Genomic DNA, 21,057 nt, shown 5'->3' with positions numbered 1-21,057 from the left:
AAAAAGTTGGATTTTGGAGAGCAAAAGCAACAATTTTGTGCGGGCTTAACCGAAGAAATGGCGGAGTATGTCAACTCCCAAAGGCCACGTACCATATCGGCGGTAATACACCATACTATGGTGGCCTCGCGAATCAATTTCCAAACGGGGGGTAAAAGAAATAATAAGCCCCCGGAAAACAAAGGTTCCAATGAGCCTAAGGGGAAGGACAATGTCCAAAAGTCTCCTAAGGGCAATTCCAACAAAGCTAAAGAGAAGGGAGTTTACAAAGGAAAGAATAAACTCTCTCCTGAAGAGCTTGAGCGTTATCGTAAAGATAACCGGTGTTTCAAGTGCGGCGAACAAGGGCATGCGTACCGCGCTTGTCCCCAAAAGAACAACCGCCAAGATCCTCCTAGAGCTTCTTTGGTTGAAATCCAAGAGGAGGAGATTCACCAAACTCACCACAAAGGATCTCCTCTATGCCATGCTTGGGGAAAGGTAAGAGAACATGATGCTTTTATTCTCTTTGACCCTGGTTCTACTCACAATTTCATATCTATGGAGTTAGCCACCAAGCTAGGCATACAATCCTACGAGATGGGAGATATCCTACCCGCAGACAGTGCCTTCAAGGGGCAAGAAGCTTCAGTCACTCCCTTAATCGGGAAATTGAGGCTTCATGTCCAAGGCTATGTGGACAAAGAGGATTTCTTTATCTCTCCTCTCAAGCATGAGGATGTAATCCTAGGGGCACCATGGTTTGACCGTCTGGCTGCCCATGTTAAATTTCCTGAAAGGAGAATCTCCTTTAAGTTCAGGGAAAAGGACATGTATATAGATGCTAGGGAGATGGGTAACACCATCCCCATTGTACATACACCAGCTTTCAACAAGTCAATAAAGAGCTCTATTTCCGTGTACATGATTTTTGTTAAAGATTCTCAAAATGAACCTAATGCTTTAGCAAAAGAAAATAAAAGCAACCAAAAGGAATTAGAGTTATCCAATTTTCTCAAGGGGTTTCAAGATGTCTTTATTGACGACATCCCTTGTGAGCTACCTCCTAAACGAGGTAATGACGACCATGCAATTGAACTTCTTCCAGGAAGTTCACCGCCTAACAAACCTCCTTATAGAGTTTCTCAAGCTCAACAAGAGGAGATTATGCGGCAAGTGCATGAGTTAATTGAGAAGGGCATGGTTAGGCCTAGCTCATCTCCATTTTGCTCACCTGTGCTATTAGTGCAAAAGAAAGACGGCACATATCGTATGTGTGTCGACTATAGAGCACTAAATAGGATCACTATCAAGAATAGGTTTCCCGTTCCACGGGTAGAAGACCTATTTGATAAGCTACAAGGATCGACCTACTTCAGTAGGATTGACCTAAAAAGTGGCTATCATCAAATAAGGATAGTTGATCAAGACATTGTAAAGACCGCATTTCGTACTACATTTGGTCTTTACGAATACATTGTCATGCCTTTTGGCTTGACTAATGCACCAGCCACATTTAACCGCTTGATGGAGAAGCTGTTCAGACCTCATCGAACCTTCACTGGAGTGTTCTTTGATGATATTATCATCTACTCTAATTCATTAGAGGAACACAAGCAACACCTCCAGGTAATATTTCAAGTTTTAAGAGAGAATAAACTTTATGTTAATCGAAAGAAAAGTGAATTTTTCTTGCAAGAGATTCAATATTTAGGTCACATTATCTCTCAAGATGGAATCCAAATGGATCCATCCAAGTTAGAGGTAATAAAAGGATGGCCTAAACCAAGGAATCTTCATGAACTAAGAAGCTTTATAGGTATGTGTGCATACTATAGACGCTTCATAGAAAAGTTCTCACAAATTGCGGGACCATTACATGACCTAACAAAGAAAAATGTTAGGTATACGTGGTCTGCTAAGGAGAACAATGCTTTCGAAAAGCTTAAAGAAAAGCTTATCTCTCAACCTGTGCTTACACTACCGGATCTCTCAAAACCATTTGAGGTCCAATGTGATGCTTGTGGTGATTGCCTTGGGGCTGTTTTGCTCCAAGAAGGGCACGCCATAGGCTATGAGAGTCGAAGGCTCGACCCTGTTGAGCAAGCTCTAGGCATATACGAAAAAGAACTCCTTGCAGTTCTACATGCCTTAGACTCATGGAAGCACTATTTATTGGGGACTCCTTTCATTCTGCGAACGGATCACCAAAGTCTTAAGTACTTCATGACGCAGACCAAGCTCTCCGACAAACAAATGAGGTGGGCAAATTTCCTTTCGCAATTTCATTTTCATATTGCTCACATTGCTGGCAAGCATAATCAAGTAGCCGATGCACTCTCAAGACGACCGAGAGTGAATGCGGTTTCCATAGCAACTCACAATGATCTATCTTTAATGATAGATGAGTATGCTATTGATCCCGATTTTAGAGATGTGATTTCAGCCCTTGCATTAGGGAAGAAAGAAGAACCATTTACTTTACAAGATGGTTATCTTCTCTATGGCAATAGACTATGCGTTACTAACTCACTACGTGAGAAAGTAATGTATGAATCTCATGCTCCCCCATATGCGGGGCATAGAGGGATTCAGTCTACCCTAAAGGGAATTGAAACATATTTCTATTGGCCTACCATGAAAGTGAACATACATGAGTATGTTTCCAAATGTGTGGTATGTCAAAAGACAAAATTTGATAGAGGGAAGCAACTTGGATTGTTTCAACCCTTGCCAATCCCTAATTCACCATGGGAGAGCATATCCATGGATTTTATCTTTGGATTGCCTAAGTCTATCCATGGGAATACGGGAATATGGACGATAGTAGACAGGTTCAGTAAACAAGCTCATTTTATACCTGTCAAAAAGACTATCAAAGCCCATCAAATGGCAACCCTCTTCATTTCACAAATTTTCAAGTACCATGGCTTGCCAATGTCCATAGTGTCGGATAGAGATCCTAGAATGACCAGTAATTTCTGGAAGGGTCTCTTTGAGAATTTAGGAACAAGGCTAAACTTCTCTTCGGCCTATCATCCACAATCTGATGGCCAAAGTGAAATAGCTAACCTAACTATTCTCGATCTACAAACGGAAGTAGATCAAAGATCCCAATGGGAGAAGTACTTACCCTTAGTAGAGTATGCTTACAATAACACTGTACATACTTCTACAGGAAAAGCACCTTTCGAGGTAATTGAGGGAAGATCAAAAAGTCCCTTGCTACTTAAGGTACATGGGAAGATCTTCGCTGCAGATGAGTATAGCCGAGACCTACAAGAATCTTTCCAAAAGATTAAGGATGCTATCTCTATCTCACAGCAAAGGCAAAAGGCTGCTGCTGACAAGCACAGAAGAGCCCAAGCCTTTAAAGAAAACGATTGGGTCTTGTTAAAGTTTCCCAAGGCTCGATTAAGGCACACGACGGGCAAGAATCCTACGGGCCACCAAAAGTACTATGCTAAACTAGCAAAAAGGTACTATGGTCCCTTCCAGATTCTTAGGCCAATCAATGAGATGGCCTATCAACTTAAGTTGCCCAATCATTGGCTCATACACAATGCTTTTCATGTGAGCCTCTTAAAGCCTTACAAAGGAGAGCCACCTCAAGAACCAACTATTGAAGACCCACCGGAGATCGAGGACCACGAGGAGGTGCTGCAGCCCGAGTCCATTCTCCGACATGAAGACAAGGTATTAAGAGGCGGTAAGACTATCCGACGATATCTTATTAAGTTTAAGAATTATCCTTTTGAAGATGCTAGATGGATGCAAGGCATACAATTAAAGGATAACCTAAACCTTGTCAATGCTTACAATGCTTCCCAAGAGTAAGCAAATGTACAAAATGTTAAAAATGAACAAAAATTTTTGTCTTATAAGACTCTCTTTTTCTTTATTTGTGCACAAAAATGAAGTAGTATGCATGCTTAGATCAAGTTTGCGGAGACGACGTCTCCCGAACACCAAGTAGAGCTTGTCACTCTACTATGGAAGACTGATAGGACTAATGTGCAGACATGCTTGCGGCAGCCTCAGGCTCTCAAGCGCCAAATGGACTAGTCATCCATTATGGAATGATGTCGTAGGGTAACATAGGGATCCTCTACCCGCTAAGAAAAGGACTCATGCATATGCTTTATCTTCTCTACACCATAGTCGAGGACGACTATGATTTCAAGAGAGAGGTAATGTCATAATAATCAATATCTAATTCTCCTAAATGATTTTCTCATATTAAACTGATCATTTAATGTGGGGAAGTGCCAAGGGAGAAAAAGCTAGAATATTGGTTAAGTTAGCAGACCGGCCACAGTAGGGATCCAAAGGAGGGAAAATAGGGATCCAAAGGGGGGGCCATCTGCAAAAGAGCCATGTGAAACAACGGGCTAAAAAGACCCTAAGGTTCAGCCCATTAAGACTTCCAAAATGCTAAGGTTCCAAAATTCAAAGGTTGTGTCCAAAGGTCAACCTTAGGGAAAATTGGATGCTTAGTGTGTGCCCAAAAAGTCTTTCTACATCCCTACATGGGAGGGGGCGAGCCCCAAAGCTAGGGGATGAGAGAGAAAGCCACACACACACACACAGGCTCCCTTTACACAAAGGGAATGAGGGACACATGTCAGCTCCCTAGGCCAGATGCCCACAAGGTGTGCCCAATTCCTATTGGAAGACCCTTGAAGTGGACCAATGAGAATTAGGCTAGAGTAAATCTAGTTTAATTAATTTAAAAACATTTAATAAAAGAAACCAATAAGAATTAAGTGTCCTAGAAGACTATTGGGCAGTCTCCCAAGGGGTCCAATGAGCATTCAGGAGCCCCATGGCTTGCCTGATTCCTATTGGCCAGGAGGCAAAGGGGTCCAATGAGAGTTTAGTTTAATTATTTAATTATCTAAAGCTCTCACAAAAGGGAAAGGGGGACACATGTCAGAAGGCTATCACTTATGCTGCTTAATCCCTATTGGCTTGACCTGGGGAGGTCCAATGAGGCAAAAGCCAGACTAACTTAGCAGCTAGGGCTCGCCCAAGAGAGAGAGGGGGCTGATTTTTGCTTGGCATTGACACACACACTCACACTTGACCATGTGTGAAGGGAAAATACTCTATCTCCTCCCAAGCTTTAATGGAGAGCTCATCACCTACTCCAAGCTTGTGAGATAGAAGCCTACATCAACACTCTCTTGGCATGTGGATGCAAATCCAACCAAGAGCCAAGCTTCAATGCATGCTCATCTTCTCTACCAAGCTAATTACTAAGCTAAGCTATGCTAATATGAGTGATTATGTGAGGAGATGTACTTCTTTCTCGTAAGATACTTCTTTTTCCTCTCAATCTACTCTCATACCCTGCTAGCTCTCACCATCTTCGAAGGTGTGTGAGGTCTTGGGTCTGAGAACGGGGATAATTCAAGTTGTGTTTGATTAAGTGTTTTGCTTGGTGTATGAAGCTTCCATCTTCATTGCACTAGCTAGTCTTGAAGGAACACAAAGAATTGTATTGTACAATGTCTCTCTTGATGGGAGAAACCATAATACAAAGCCTTTTGGAGAGGGGACCGGCTCCATGCAAATCCGGTCCTCAACTGTTGTCAATAGCTTAATTGCTCTCTCTTTTGAAAGTATTGTCGATGCTATCTAACTAGGTGTTATGCTTTTTGTTGCTCTCTCCACCCAAGCACTCTTGTAATTCTCATTAGGAATCTATTCTAATGAAATGCCCACTATGTTCATGCTAATTTCCGCTACAAATAAGATTTTAGGCCATTAATTGTTACAGTGGACATGAGCAAAACCAAAAATAAATGAGGAAGTCTTTAGCAGGTAGTAAATGTATGTAGGAGGGGTATGCATTGTTCAAAATGGCTTGATCATAGTGAAATTATTTTGTTGATCAAGAATTGACAATGCCACAACGATTGCGAACTTCTCCCGCAGCCCCTTGCAAGACACCAACATTACCCAACTTGATCATAGAAGAAATAAATTTTCCAAAAAAGATCTCTTGGGAGCTAGCAAAGGTAGCAACTAGCCCTTCTGTAAATGAATCTTCGATCAGAGCTCCATCGGAGAACAGGAGGCCTTGTCTCTTTAGCAAAAGCTTGTAATAAGAGTTATCAAAGGTGGAGTTTGTAAGCATGTCCAAGGGAACAACATCATTGTGATCTTCAACGGGGCATTGCTCTTGGAGCATCTTGGCAAAAGCTTGATCCATGCTTGGATCCACATCATAGTCTCTGTTGAAATCATGTATTCTATGTGCAAAGCGGTATCTTATTAAGTTTAAAAATTATCATTTTGAAGATGCTAGATGGATGCAAGGCATACAATTAAAGGATAACCTAAACCTTGTCAATGCTTACAATGCTTCCCAAGAGTAAGCAAATGTACAAAATGTTAAAAATAAACAAAGTTTTTGTCTTATAAGACTCTCTTTTTCTTTATTGAGCACAAAAATGAAGTAGTATGCATGCTTAGATCAAGTTTGTGAAGACGACGTTTCCCAAACACCAAGTAGAGCTTGTCACTCTACTATGGAAGGTTGATAGGACTAATGTGCAGACATGCTTGTGGCAACCTCAGGCTCTCAAGCACCAAATCGACTAGTCATCCATTGTGGAATGATGTTGTAGGGTAACATAAGGATCCTCTACCCGCTAAGAAAAGGACTCATGAATATGATTTATCTTCTCTACACCATAGTCGAGGACGACTATGATTTCAAGAGAGAGGTAATGTCATAATAATCAATATCTAATTCTCCTAAATGATTTTCTCATGTTAAACTCATCATTTAATATGGGGAAGTGCCAGGGGAGAAAAAGCTAGAATATTGGTTAAGCTAGTAGACCGGCCACAGTAGGGATCCAAAGGAGGGAAAATAGGGATCCAAAGAGGGGGACATCTGCAAAAGATCCATGAGCAACAATGGGCTAAAAAGACTCTAAGGTTTAGCCCATTAAGACTTCCGAAATGCTAAGGTTCCAAAATTCAAAGGTTGGGTCCAAAGGTCAACCATGGGGAAATTGGATGCTTTGTGTGTGTCAAAAAAGTCTTTACAAATCCCTACTTAGGAGGGGGCGAGCCTAGCTTGTAGGGGATGAGAGAGAAAGTCACACACACACACACACAATCTCCCTTTACACAAAGGGAATGAGGGACACATGTCAGCTCCCTAGTCCAGATGCCCACGAGGTGTACCCAATTCCTATTGGATGGCCTTGGAGGTGGACCAATGAGAATAAGGCGCGAGTAAATCTAGTTTAATTAATTTAAAAACACTTAATAAAAGAACCAATGAGAATTAAGTCCTCTAGAAGACTATTGGGCAGTCTCCCAAGGGGTCCAATGAGCATTCAGCAGCCCAATGGCTTGCCTGATTCCTATTGGCCAAGAGCCAAAGAGGTCCAATGAGAGTTTAGTTGAATTATTGAATTACCTAAAGCTCTCACAAAAGGGGAAAGGGGGACACATGTCAGAAGGCTATCACTTATGTTTCTTAATTGTCATTGGCTAGCCCTGGGGAGGTCCAATGAGAGGATAGCAAGAGCAAATAGCAAGAGGGGTTGCCCGAGAGAGAGAGAGAGAGAGAGGGGGCTGATTTTTGCAAGGCATTATCACACACACACTCACACAATCTCATGTGTGAAGTAAAGAAGACTCTCTCTCCTTCTCAAGCTTTAATGGAAAGCTTATCACCTACTCCAAGCTTGTGAGAAGGGAGGCCTACACCAACAACTCTTGGCTTTGTGATGCAAATCCAACCAAGAACCAAGCTTCAATGCATGCTCATATCCTCTACCATGCTGATTACTAAGCTCAGTTATGCTAATATGAGTGATTATGTGAGGAGATGTACATCTTTCTCGTAAGAATACTCCTTCTTCCTCTCAATCTACTCTCATACCCTGCTAGCTCTCACCATCTTTGAAGGTGTGTGAGGTCTTGGGTCTTAGACCGGGGATAATTGATGTTGTGTTTGCTAAGTGTTTTGCTTAATGCATGAAGCTTTCATCTTCATTGCACTAGCTAGTCTTGAAGGAACACAAAGAATTGTATTGTACAATGTCTCTCTTGATGGGAGAAACCATAATACAAAGCCTTTTGGAGGGGGGACCGACTCCATGCAAATCCGGTCCTCAACTGTTGTCAATAACTTAATTTCTCTCTCTTTTGAAAGTATTGTTCATGCTATCTAACTAGGTGTTATGCTTTTTGTTGCTCTCTCCATCCAAGCACTCTTGTAATTCTCATTAGGAATCTATTCTTATGAAATGCCCACTATGTTCATGCTAATTTCCGCTACACACAAGTTTTTAGGCCATTAAATGTTACATACAACTTGATTCTCATCATGATCATTCTTTAATGCTTCACTAATTGCATCCTTTCCCTTCTTATTAGCTTTCACATTGGTAGAAACATCACCTTTGGCATGTAGAGCACCATTAAGTGGCATAAACAACAAGGATGGCATAGTGAGAGCATTCTTCTTAGCCTCTTTCTCCTTAGTACATGCTTGATTTTTTTTCTCAAGAGAACCATCATGACATAATACTGCACTAGAGGCACTCTTTTTACCTACATGAATGCATAGAGAAACCTTTGGCTCCACATCATCCTGCAATCCAAGCTCTTGCATTCTCTCTAACTTCCATTCCATATGCTTTGCAATCCGTACTGCATCATCAAATGTAAGTGGACTTTTAAGCTCAACTTTTAACTTCAAATCAGTCCTCAAACTTTGCATAAACATACACTTCTTAAGCATAAGAGGAGGAGCATCACTTCGCAAAGCAACACACCATCTTCGCCACAAAGCATTGAACTCCTTGACAAAGGCATCTACACTTTGCCCATCACATTGCACAAGTCCTTCAATGCAGTGCCATACATCCATTGGGTCCTCTACCTTACTAACCCTCTCAAGGAAAACCTTCTGGACCTCATGATAAGTCATCACTTGTGAAGGTTGAATTGATTTTCACCAAGACTCATACTCACCATACCATGTCCTTGCATTGTCTTTCAAGCAAAAGAACAAAATCTTGAGCATAATCATTGAATCTTCCTTATTTGCAATCAAACAAGAAAACTCCATCTTCTAAATGAATGTATCAGCATCCTCACCTACTTGACCATAGAACCTTGGAAATTATGTCACCATAGCCATCAAAGCTGTCAATTGAAGGTCACTTGAAGAAGATCCTCGGTGGCAGGCACCACTGTTGGGAAACAAGCAAACTGGAACACTTCTACAGCGATGTCACACAAGAGAGTTGAAATAGCACTACAAGAACACCAAAAGCTTTGGGAAACCCCTTTGAAACACCACAAATCAAACAAGAGTAGTCCCCTTGGGAATTTAATTGCCGTCGCCCTCCCAAGAGACTATGTCACAAAGAAGGAAGAAACCTATTTAGGCACGGAATTACAGACGTCTCCTACCAATGCAATGCTCTTGAAAAAAAAGCTTTCCTCTTCATCAAAAACCACTTTAAAAGTCCCCCTTCAAAGCATACATCACCCAAAAGACGTATGGGTTTCCACAGCTCAGCCTACATAGTTTTGCCCCAAACCTGCCATGCATTGTAGGTTGTAGAGAACAAACCACAACTCCAAAAGACATGATTTCAAACTTAAAAAAATCTACACAAACTCTACAAATCGAACCACACACAATTGTGTGCAAAATCAAGGCAAACAAAATGTTGTAATAGGAAGACTAGGTGTAGAGAGAGCTAGTCGAGGGCAGAAAACTGCATCCAAAAGCATCAAGAAGCCAGAACGAGCTGAGACCTGCTTTTTTAAGTTTTTACATGAGTTTAAGTTATATACAAGTCTCACTTCAAAAAAATCACTAGAGTAGCCCGACAGTTGTCACTAGACTAGCGACTTACAGTGCATGTACATGTGCTTGCTAAAGCAAGCTAAAAAGCTCACAAAATAGACCCCATACACCATTTTGATACCGGGCGTCATGTCTGTATGTACAAATTTAAAAAAACAGTTTCTCAAAATGCGCGCAACAACATATCATGCCAGTACCTTGCAAAAAAATTTGATGAGAGTCGACAAAGTTACCAACGATGAAAAAAGATTTTGAACAATTTGCACAACAATACTTGTTGTTCAATGAAGAATCTCATCACAAAATCTCATTAAGGAACTATAATATATGATCTTAGAAGGACAATTATTAGCTTATGCATTTGAGAAGGGAACTTTCTCAATGGAATCTTCTTGTATGAAAGGTATAACAAGATGCAAGAAAAGAGTGCTAAGGGGATGCTAAGCAAGTGTGAGGTGGCCGATGGGCATGCAATAAAGTGAGGGAATCATTACATGTATTTAGTGGACATGAGCAAAACCAAAAATAAATGAGGAAGTCTTTAGCAGGTAGTAAATGTATGTAGGAGGGGTATGCATTGTTCAAAATGGCTTGATCATAGTGAAATTATTTTGTTGATCAAGAATTGACAATGCCACAACGATTGCGAACTTCTCCCGCAGCCCCTTGCAAGACACCAACATTACCCAACTTGATCATAGAAGAAATAAATTTTCCAAAAAAGATCTCTTGGGAGCTAGCAAAGGTAGCAACTAGCCCTTCTGTAAATGAATCTTCGATCAGAGCTCCATCGGAGAACAAGAGGCCTTGTCTCTTTAGCAAAAGCTTGTAATAAGAGTTATCAAAGGTGGAGTTTGTAAGCATGTCCAAGGGAACAACATCATTGTGATCTTCAACGGGGCATTGCTCTTGGAGCATCTTGGCAAAAGCTTGATCCATGCTTGGATCCACATCATAGTCTCTGTTGAAATCATGTATTCTATGTGCAAAGCGGTCACACCTAGACAATGGACTTCTTCACATGTCTAGCAATGGACTTCTTTTCAAGGGCAAAGCTTGCACGATATTACGAAAAAAAACAAGGTGAAAGTTCACTATGGCCTACATAAGGTTATGAGAAGAATTTAATAACAAAAGGTTATTTTTGTGAGAGACAACAAGTAGGGGGTACCAGCTGGAGTTTATTCTAATATAACAGAGAATCACAAGAGATGCTCGGGGAGATATAGAGGAGCGAGAAGGGGAAGGAGGGTACGTGGAGGCCATGCTCCTCCCTTTTTAATTTGGGAATGTGGGATCTCTCTCTCTCTCTCTTTCTCTCTCTCCGGGCGATGGAAGATCTGCTTCGTGTAGCTCTCTCTCTCTCTCTCTCTCTCTCTCTCTCTCTCTCTCTCTCTCTCTCTCTCTCTCTCTCTCTCTCTCTCTCTCTCTCTCTCTCTCTCTCTCTCTCTCGCTCTCTCTCCGCACTGTTCTGCTATTGTGGGTAGGGAGGACATACAACATAAGCAACACGTGCTACTGTTGCGGGCGAGGGGTGGAGGGGTGATCGGTAGTGAGTGGATGTAGAAGCCGCAAGGTGAGGAGGGGAAGCCATGGCGATTGCAATCAGAATGGAAAGTGATGCATGTGGAAGATTTCATGGAATCTTTCGATTAATGTTTTTTTTTTTTAAACGTCCCAGTGAAGCTAGTTTTTTAAAGCATTTGTTATCACAATAAAATATTATGCTTCTTGAAAAAAGCGTAACATTAAACTATTTAGACTACAATATATTTCAAAAATAGAAAAAGTAATGTTTGAAAAACCACTAATTAGACGCATTGTAACAAATTGAGGGGGGGAGGGGGGGGGGGGGGGGGGGGGGGGGGGGGGGGGGGGGGGGGGGGGGGGGGGGGGGGGGGGGGGGGGGCGAGGTGGAAGAGAACGAGAAAGATTATGTGTGACCCCATATTCAATGGCGCTCTTTGAAGAGAGAGCTACACAAATGTCAACACCTCTCACAAAGACTTAGAAAAAAATTTAAAAAGAAAGTATTTTGCCATGCGGCACTAATCCGCAAGCTTTATCCAATGGTCCACAATTGCACCAAAAATCCAACGCTTTACTAAGGATCCCAAAAATGAATTGGTCTTTTGAGAGCATATATAGCTTGTTTTCTCTCTTTATTTTCTCCCCTTGCTTATGCTAAGGTCCTTACATAATTAATTACATAAATATGTTTTTTGCCTTATTTTAGGCAAATAATATGTTTAGGCTTACATAATTAAAGGTAGGTTAGATCATAATACCGAAAGAAACGGCTGGTGAAGAAGCTAAAAATGTTCCAGTGATGTCATAGATAATTATTAATTTTGATTTACTAAAAAATTAATTTTCGATGCCTATTACCATAAGAGACTGAAGTTAAAATTGCAAAAGACAGAAGATTGAAGATGTTATTAGTTAGATTAACTATAATAGTTTAGTACTCACTAGTTTGAAGATGTTATTAATTTGATTAGCTTTAATAATTTAGTACTCAAATCAAATTTTAATAATTTAGTACTCACCAGATAATACTACAAGATCTTCCTTGGTAAGACCGAGAGGGATAAAAATCTCCATTAGTCGACTAACATCTGAGTTTGGTGATGGTATATGACCGTTTACTGACGATTGTAAGGATCGAAGTGCATCACGTCTTCCAAAATCTACAGCCCAAAAAGGGCCCCCAGTCTGTAAAACAAAATTATCATGATAATTAGTACATCCTTCCAAAATTAATGTTAAAATGAAAAGAAATTATTGCACAATATTAAATCCGGAATCATGCCTCCTCTCTCTCTCTCTCTCTCTCTCTCTCTCTCTCTATAACATTAGTATAAATTATTGGCAACTTTGGTAAAGATGTAATAATGGCATAATTTTATGATATAACTACATATCTTGGAAATCTTTTACAAAAGCCCTTTTGGCAACAAGTAAAATTGTGGCTAAGAAATGTGACAGAAATAGAAGTACTAAGCTTTTGTGCACAAAGTTGAAAATTTTCGATAGCCTTAAAAGTATATTGACGATAGGTTGAGGGCGTTACCATTTCAACAGCTTTTTGTGCACTCAAGGCAAGAAGATCAGCACATGAGACAACTTGAGGACATTTGTCCTCCACAACGAATTTAAGATCGCGGATAATGTGAAATCCAGCTAGCCCCCTGTTGGCATTAGCCACTTTTTCAACAGGCGTGCTTTTATCGGCATTCTCTACAAGGAGTATTGAGGCATCACAGCCCTAAAATAAAACAGAAGGGGTTAGAAGTATGTGCATAACCTATAGCTCAAAATCTATAGCAGAGCTCAAATTTTTGGGTTCATGTTCAGGTTCAAGACCAAGTTATATCTTCTTTTAATGCCCTTCATGCATGCCATCCAAAAATGCACATAACATACGTGAGGTTTGCAACATGGATTTTTCTCTAGATGGGTCGGGTTTTACATATTTAAAAAAAATCGACACACCAAAGGGCCCGCAAGGGGAGGTGCTTATCCCTTCCAATTATTAGCCATGAAACATGGTCAGGCAAGGGCCCCGTACCATTGGGCAAGAGCCACATGTAGGCATCATCATGGCCACCTAATTGATGCACCATATGTTGGGAACGACGTATAGAACTCGTAGCAACTAGCTAGGAACCTCCTCCTCGAGTGACCCACCCCAGGAGGAGGATGCACTTGAGTGTTCAAGGGCAAGGTGAACACCAAGTGAGCACAAGGTGTCCCTCTAGAGGGTGACCCAATGGGGGATTTGAACCCATAACCCGTAGTTGAGATGCCAAAGCCTTACCGTTAAGACCAACTCTTTGGGGAATTTTTTTTGGCAAATTTAATTACACACATTTTACTGAAGAATTTATAAGTGGAAATCAGTTGGGAATTGTTCTTATGTATGGTAGACCTTTGGACAAAACAAGGGTTGATACCTGCACCATGCAGTCGTGGAAGAAGAGGCGCAGGACAGCGGCTGCCCACGTAAAGTCGGTGAAAGTTGATCGAAACCAGTCTTCAGCTATGGAAGTCAAGCCTGGGCAAGTCTCATCGTAGAAATGAGGTGAGAGCTCAGCTCGTGCGCAGCCGCCCAACTGCACTACAACTACGACTATCAATGCTACTGCTGCTCCACAAGTACTCATTCTGTTGAAGATAGCCATCTCGCCTCAGCGCTCTCTCTCTCTCTCTCTCTCTCTCTCTCTCGCAACCATCTTCAGCTCTCTTATAGACAATCCCCGCCCGCCTCTGCCCCGCTGGTGGCCAACCCGGAGCGGAGCTCATCATCAACTCCGCGTATCATGCTTTTTTTATTGGGCCGTTTTATCCATTTTGAGGGGCATTACATTATTATACTACAGACAATGGCGGCTCACCTTTGATGGTCTTCGCCCTAAAATTTCTCAAATTCCAGCAGTTTCATGCAATGCTTGTAAACAAATTACAAAATCCCGGCTAGGTTCTCAGTTTGCCTTGGATAAAACGAAAACTGGCAAAATCTTGCAAGCCACATGAAAATTCCACAAATCTTGACCTGAAAACTGGAAGAGTTTCAAGTGTGCCCTTGTTTTTACCCGATAGGAAAATATTTTTGGCAAGATTTGAAGGTTAGGTTAGTTGTAAATGGGAGTTGGCCTAGTGGTAAAGATGAGGAGCTCTAAGCGCACCCACTATGGTTCAACCCTTGAAACACATGGGTGTGGGTGTCGGTGCAATCCCATTAAACTAGTTGAAGCAAAGCTTCCAATGGCTTTTCAAAAGAAAAAAATTGGAGGTCAAAAATGTGTAGATGGTTTTGTTTATTCAACAACCCTACATGTTCAGGCTTAGTACCACTCTACAAGGGCTTTCACACGCTCCCAAAACAAAATGGACGCCCATCCAAAATAAGGCGGCCCATTTCTCAATGGTGGGGACGGGGGTTTGGGTGGATACACTACACACTATTTACAAATTAGCACTGCATGTGATTGGCAAAGAGTAGAAGAGAGAGTGTGGCGAGTTCTCTGTCAAACCTGGGCGTTCTAAACCCCCCGTCCAAAGCTGTACTCAAAATGGCACCGACCTGGTAGCTAGCACGGATCCAAATTTTGTGGAGTTTCGATAATGTGTAACGTGCACATGCCCAAATTAGATGCGTCGTAGCCTCATTTGACATTACATGCTGTTTTGGCGAGCGTCGACATAATATGCAAAGGCCCTAAGTCTAACCCTTGCAGTATGTGGAGTATTGTATTGATCATACATAAACAGAAATGATGCTTACACACTGCCCACCCAAAATTGGACAAGCAAACATAAAATTCAATCATCACAAAGCTATTCTACATGAAAAGGGGTAGTGGGACCCCCTATCCAACATCGCGGATGGGGATTGAGTTGCTACCATTTTGCTCAGACCAGAGCTTCAAACCAATAGGCTACAAGGATGTGCTGCCAATGGGTCCAATTTTTTAAAATAAACTCTTTAAGTGTGCAATGCATGTTCATAGTAGGGGAGAGCCGGTTTGGGATTTCGAAACTCCTGGATGTGAGAGAGAGAGAGAGAGAGAGAGAGAGATGTTTGCTCTTGAGGTTCCATTCGATATGTTGTACGTGCATGTGGACCTAAAGTTGCTTACAACTTAATACAGGAATTACAACCTAGCCACCCAATCTCCAAGGGGGGAAAAAAATAGTGTATGACTTTTCTTTTCTTTTTTTTCTTACACTACCATAGGTAGCACATACTTCCTTGGGATGACTTATTTCATTATGCCTTGACGTAAGTTCCTTAACAAATTCTTTAACCTTTTTTTTTAAAAAAAAAGCCAAACTCACATAGAGTGAGTAGATTGATATTAAACAAAACCAAAAAAAATTACATCTCCAGCTCAGCCACAACACGTGCTCTGAGCCCACCCACAAACCAAACAAAGCACAAACTCTTCATGGGGCTTTTACAAGGAGCCCAAACCCAAATTTAGAGAGAAAACTAAACAACCATTAATTTGCTGAAAGAAAGACCAGTAAACAATGCACGAGACAAGGTGAAAGAGGCCACCTTGTAGGGGATGCGTGTCACCCATCCACCACAACTCCATCCCTCGCCTTTGTAGATGGAATACATCCGGTTGTACAGTGAGAACAATTGTTGCTGCAACACCAACCGCACGCACCCCACATGAAGAACCGGACTATTAGGATGAGTCTAGCACCCTCAAACCTCCGAAGCCTACCCATAAAAGTCACCAAGAGAAATGAAGCTACCACTGACATCCTCCCTTCCATAGATAGAGCTCCGCTAATACCATTGAAACTGACCAGCATGACGGCCATTGCAGTCCAAAATGGACTAGGAGGGACGGCCTCCTCCAAGGCAAAAAATTAGGGAGAGGACACGAACCAGCAGCAAGAGCAATGGACGGGCCTGTCAGTAATTGGCACAACTATTACCACGGCTATTACCGTTACACGCCTATTCAAAAGTAAAGGTGCTCATTTGGGCCACCCAATAACTTTGGGTGGCCCAAATGGGCACCTTTATTTTTGACTTGCATAAAACATATGAAACATCAATTGTTTTTTGAAAGAGTATAAAAAAAAAACAAGAAATAGAAATTGAATATCCTCCGTCCACAGGCACGTAGACTGGATCGCCCCGACGCTACATTAATCGAAACCAAATTAAACAAATCAACAACATAAAACAATTAATACAATATTATTTGTTTAAACTTGCCGCTTGTAGAGATCCAACCACGAATTGCTTGCGACAGATATGGTTGTTCTCCAACAACCATTGCCAAGTTTCAAATTATGTACGCCGTGCCCGAAACTTGACCATCTCTGTGGTTGGTCGACTAAGAGCAATAACAACAACAAATCATTAACTAAAATCTTTCTAATCACCGATTTAGGTTGTAATTTAGCCAAACTTACAATTTATCCTTCCAAGCTACTTTGCCTTCCAAGCCATAGTGCATAGAACGCATCTGCCATGTTGTCACCGCAATAGCGCCTCTCTAGATCTCTAACTTGGTTGGTTGTTGCACGCCACTTGTTTTAAAAAAATATTTTCATGTAGCCCTCTAACACTGTTCTGAAAAACGCTGATTGGGGGTATTTGAAAATCTAGCATGCAACGCGTCCTCAATGTAGCATACATGATCGGGCAGCTGGTCTCTAAACTTTACAAACAATTCTTATACGTCGAATGTGTAAGAAACTCAAGATGGCATTGAAACACCTTGCCCTATGTTGTATCAAAGTCCACCTCCCCAGCATACTTTGCCCTATAGTAGCGTCCATGCGTATCTGGCATGGGTGCGTCAGTATCCTCGTCCTCTACATCTAGGGAGGCACGCTCTGAAATAGGGGACTTCGTCCCCCTCTCCCCCCCCCCCCCCCCCCCCCCCCCCCCCCCCGCTCCTCCCCTTCCCCCCCACTACCAAAGCAAGCAAAGCCACAAGATCCCCCGCCGCTCTCGAGGCGTCCACTAGGAAATATGTAAGATAGCACATGCAAACAAAATAAGAGATTTATAATTAGGTACATTTATAAAAAAATGTACTTACATAAAGGGTCTTTTTATTGAGAAAGTGAAAATTTTCATACATAAGGGCTAGTTTTTTTTATAGAAATGCATACATAAGGGGTACATATAATACTTGAAAATATACATGAAAATATACAGGTAAGGGATTATTTAAATATCTCTTCTTTGCACCTGCTATATGTGATTTTTACATAGTGGACTCCCTGGGGCCACTCCGTCTCTCTCGGCGCTTGCTGCCCTGAGACAAACGTCGACGCGCACCGCTAGAATAAGTGCATCGATGGTGTTAAAAAAAATCAGGGGTGGAATGGAGTAGCGTGGGACCCTACAATGCCATGGGAGTGGAACCCTGCGATGGAAGGGGAGTGGCATGGTAAGAAGGGGTCGTAGACTGAGGTGTCATCGGTGTGAGGCTCTAGACGTAAGGAGTCCCTCCCTGACTGATCCCCCATGGCGTGGACTGCGGAGAAAGATCATAGATCTCAAGATGCTGTGAAGTGTAGTGGCCAAATAATCCCTCCATCGAACGGAGGTACTGGTCCTGTAAAGAGAGCGCTCACTGTAGGTTTGGATCTAGTATCGATGGAGGAACTTGAGTAGAGTTGGTGTAGGATGGCCAGGCCTGCAAATAGCAAAGAGAAACCTATTCCTATTTCTCTTTATCTTTCTTTCCCTCTATTGCTCATTATCTACTCATATTGCACTTTATTGTCATCTCTCTATCTCTCTGCTTTCTCCCTCTATTCACTTGTTAACCTCTCAATATTTTCAACTTTTTGTACCAAACTTGGATTAATTGAGGGTTATGCATGGGCATGTTAGGAGCATTTGCATATACATTATTGCATAAGTATGTCTGCTCAGCATAATTTTATGTCTACTACATAGAAATGCCTACTAAGTCCTATGATTTAAGTCGGTGGGGTCATTAAAATTACTACGTTAGTATACAATGTTAAGATAGTTTCATCAATCAATCAATAAAAATATGCATGGTTAGTGGGTTGTGGCCAGAGTTGGTGTTATGGATTGGTGTTAGTTTGTATAGCGAGTCTAGTTTAGAACATAGCTCATGCCTGATAATTAGTGCAATGTTCCAAGTTAGCATCTCATTAATGTGGAAAGCTGATGGATTCTTGATATCTGATTTATCACTGGTGAGACGGTCAAAGTTTAGTAAGTTATGTCATATTGGGAGTTGTAAAGTTGTTGAAAGCAAATAGATCATGATGCTTTGCCTAATGATGACAAAGAGGGGCTCTCTACCTAGGCTTGCTCGCTTGTTATCTCACTAACTCGAGAGAATCAAAATCCGAAGGTGTTAATAGGTTTTGAAGGCCAAGCTAATGGAAAAATGAGTAGTAGTAGACCTTGAGTTTAAAGCTAGATGGATTGGATATTTGAGGATTGTCCCTACAACGTTAAAAACCTTTTTAAAGGTGGTAACAAGGTCATTATAGACCATATGACATTGGAAAAAAATATAAACTTATAGAAAAAATTGGTTGGCAGGTCAGAACCGACGTAAGGTGGAGAAGCCGCCAGAAGGAGAGGGTCGTTAGAGGGGATCTCGAGAGAGCGCGAGTGAGTAAGGGAGAGGGAGTCCATGAGAGCTTCCATGTGTGTGTTTGAGAGTGTGTGTATTTCCATTCGGAGAGAGCAGAAGAGAGGAGGGTGCACTACCCTGTATTGTGCATGAGAGAGAGAGAGAAGCTTTAAAAGAGATTTCCCTTCTGTAGTGTTGGGTAGAGAGAAAGTGTGTATGCCTTTGTGTGTGTAGGAACATTAGAGAGCAATTGAGAATAGTGACAACGGTAGTTGAGAGGGAGAGCGGCCTGGAGTTGATGTCCGATAGAAAGCAAGAAGTGAGAGAAAGTGAGCAAGTAGTGAGAAAATTGGAGCCTTTTACTGTGTGTATGTGTGTGTATTGCTTGTGAGTATATGTGAGCATGAGAGAGAGAGAGAGATCAATCTGCAGCACTTTAATTTGTGCATGTGTGTGAAATTGCAATGTTATGTGTGTAATATTTCTTGTGAGCATGTGTGTGCGCGCGCGCGTGCACTCATGTGTGTGAGTAATCCATGTTGTAGAACAGTTGAAAGAGAGTAGGATTGATTACATACCATAATTGTGTGGTTATTTACAATCATGTATGTATGAGAGTTAGAGAAAGAAAGGGCCCTTATGGCAGCACTCTTTAAGAACATGACAGAGGAGAGGAGATATGAGATTGAATGTTTGCATTATCGATTCATTGAGAGCCATGAATTGTGTGTCTGCATGCCAGTATGGATATTTGTAGTGGACGAGAGAGAGAGAGAGAGAGAGAGAGAGAGAGAGAGAGAGAGAGAGAATTAGCTTTTGTGGAAGAGGTTGCCATATGCAGAGAGAGATAGGCAAAGAAGTATGAGAGTTTAGGTATGCATTAGTGAGCAGTAGGGTGTATGATTGAACAATATCCAACATAAGTAAACAAGCTGAATTGAAACTGTGGAGTAGTGAGGTCAATACGACGATCCAAAGTGAATTGTGAAGAGTAAATTCAAAGAATTAAGAGTTTGGTCTATCTTTTGAATTTTAATATAAAAACAAACATAATTTGTCCAATACACAATAAAATTTGAATGTTGAGCATAAATATTTGGAATATAGCCAAATGTAAATTGAACTTGCACACGTGTTTATGATTCTGCATCAGCATGAGTGTCTGTTGAAGATTACAATTAGAGATAATTACTGCATATTATAAACATTGGGATTGGGGAGATTTGCCAAGACCAAAACATTTGAATAAATAAATTATAAAATTTATCAATTTATTGTGTGAAGAGTGAGTGTATTGGGCAAGTGAGAGTGGATTTTGATTGTGAAAAGTAAAAACATAGTTTTTATTGATTGTCAAGTTCATATGTCAGTTTGAAAGTGTAATCTCGTGTCTGTGGTTGTTGTGATAAGAAATGTTTTTGAAATGATACATTCAAATATGTGATTATTGTTGGTGTGTGTTAGAAAGAATGCTTGGAAGAGTGGAGTTTCTAGGGCATTTTTGTGTCTTTTGCACTTGGTTTTAGTAGATTTGAGAACGTATATTGGGTTATAGAGTATATTAGATATAGTTGGACTACATTAGTAAGGCTTGGAAGGTTTAGTATCGTCGCAAGAGGGCTAGCTCTTAGAGGTAAAGGGTACCCCGGTGCATAGACTTTGCACGCCAACTCTACGTTGGCCGGTTAGACCTAGAACCCTAGAGCAAGAAATTAAACGTTATAATTTAAGTTATTGATCAAGAGCCCACATAAACATTCCCACGGGGTCCTTGTGACTTAAAGAGCCATGGATGTTTGGTTGTGAGTGACAATCATGAATAACAAAGTGCACTAGTATCCTTGGAACTTAGGTTTTCCCAGTTAGGTCTTCCCTACTTTGAGATGGTAAATTGTTTCAATACGACAATAGAGGAAGAATTAATTGTGTATAACCAATCTCATCTTGTTAAGGAATTGAGATCTAAGGTTGAATCTTTGCAAAACCAATTAAGTGTTGACAATACAGAAGTATTAGCGATACATACAATGAAGAAAATAACTATATTAAAATTAGAGAAGGGAGAAGCTTTGTTGAAAGCTAAACATAATAAAGAGTCATTAATGTTAGCAAATCTCTTTA

General features: G+C 41.1%; 3 pseudogenes across 1 annotated transcript; all 3 read right to left on the bottom strand.

Moving 5' to 3' along the window:
• Positions 1 to 5,875: 5,875 nt before the first annotated feature.
• Positions 5,876 to 6,196, bottom strand: LOC147458924 (peroxidase 42 pseudogene; annotated as a pseudogene).
• Positions 6,197 to 10,450: 4,254 nt separating this feature from the next.
• LOC147458923 (peroxidase 42 pseudogene) lies at positions 10,451 to 10,771 on the bottom strand (annotated as a pseudogene).
• Positions 10,772 to 12,370: 1,599 nt separating this feature from the next.
• On the bottom strand, positions 12,371 to 14,029 carry LOC147458922 (peroxidase C2 pseudogene; annotated as a pseudogene). The gene is made up of 3 exons (XR_015187984.1): positions 13,789 to 14,029; positions 12,906 to 13,100; positions 12,371 to 12,547 (listed from the first exon to the last, which is right to left on the bottom strand). The product of XR_015187984.1 is annotated as a peroxidase C2 pseudogene (transcript).
• Positions 14,030 to 21,057: the final 7,028 nt, after the last annotated feature.

Source organism: Adiantum capillus-veneris, chromosome 4, assembly GCF_014529385.1.
Source record: "Adiantum capillus-veneris isolate H3 chromosome 4, ASM1452938v2, whole genome shotgun sequence".
NCBI classification, from domain to species: Eukaryota; Viridiplantae; Streptophyta; class Polypodiopsida; order Polypodiales; family Pteridaceae; genus Adiantum; species Adiantum capillus-veneris.
Note: the sequence above shows the minus strand (reverse complement) of the source record. Positions and strands in the feature narration are given on the sequence as shown.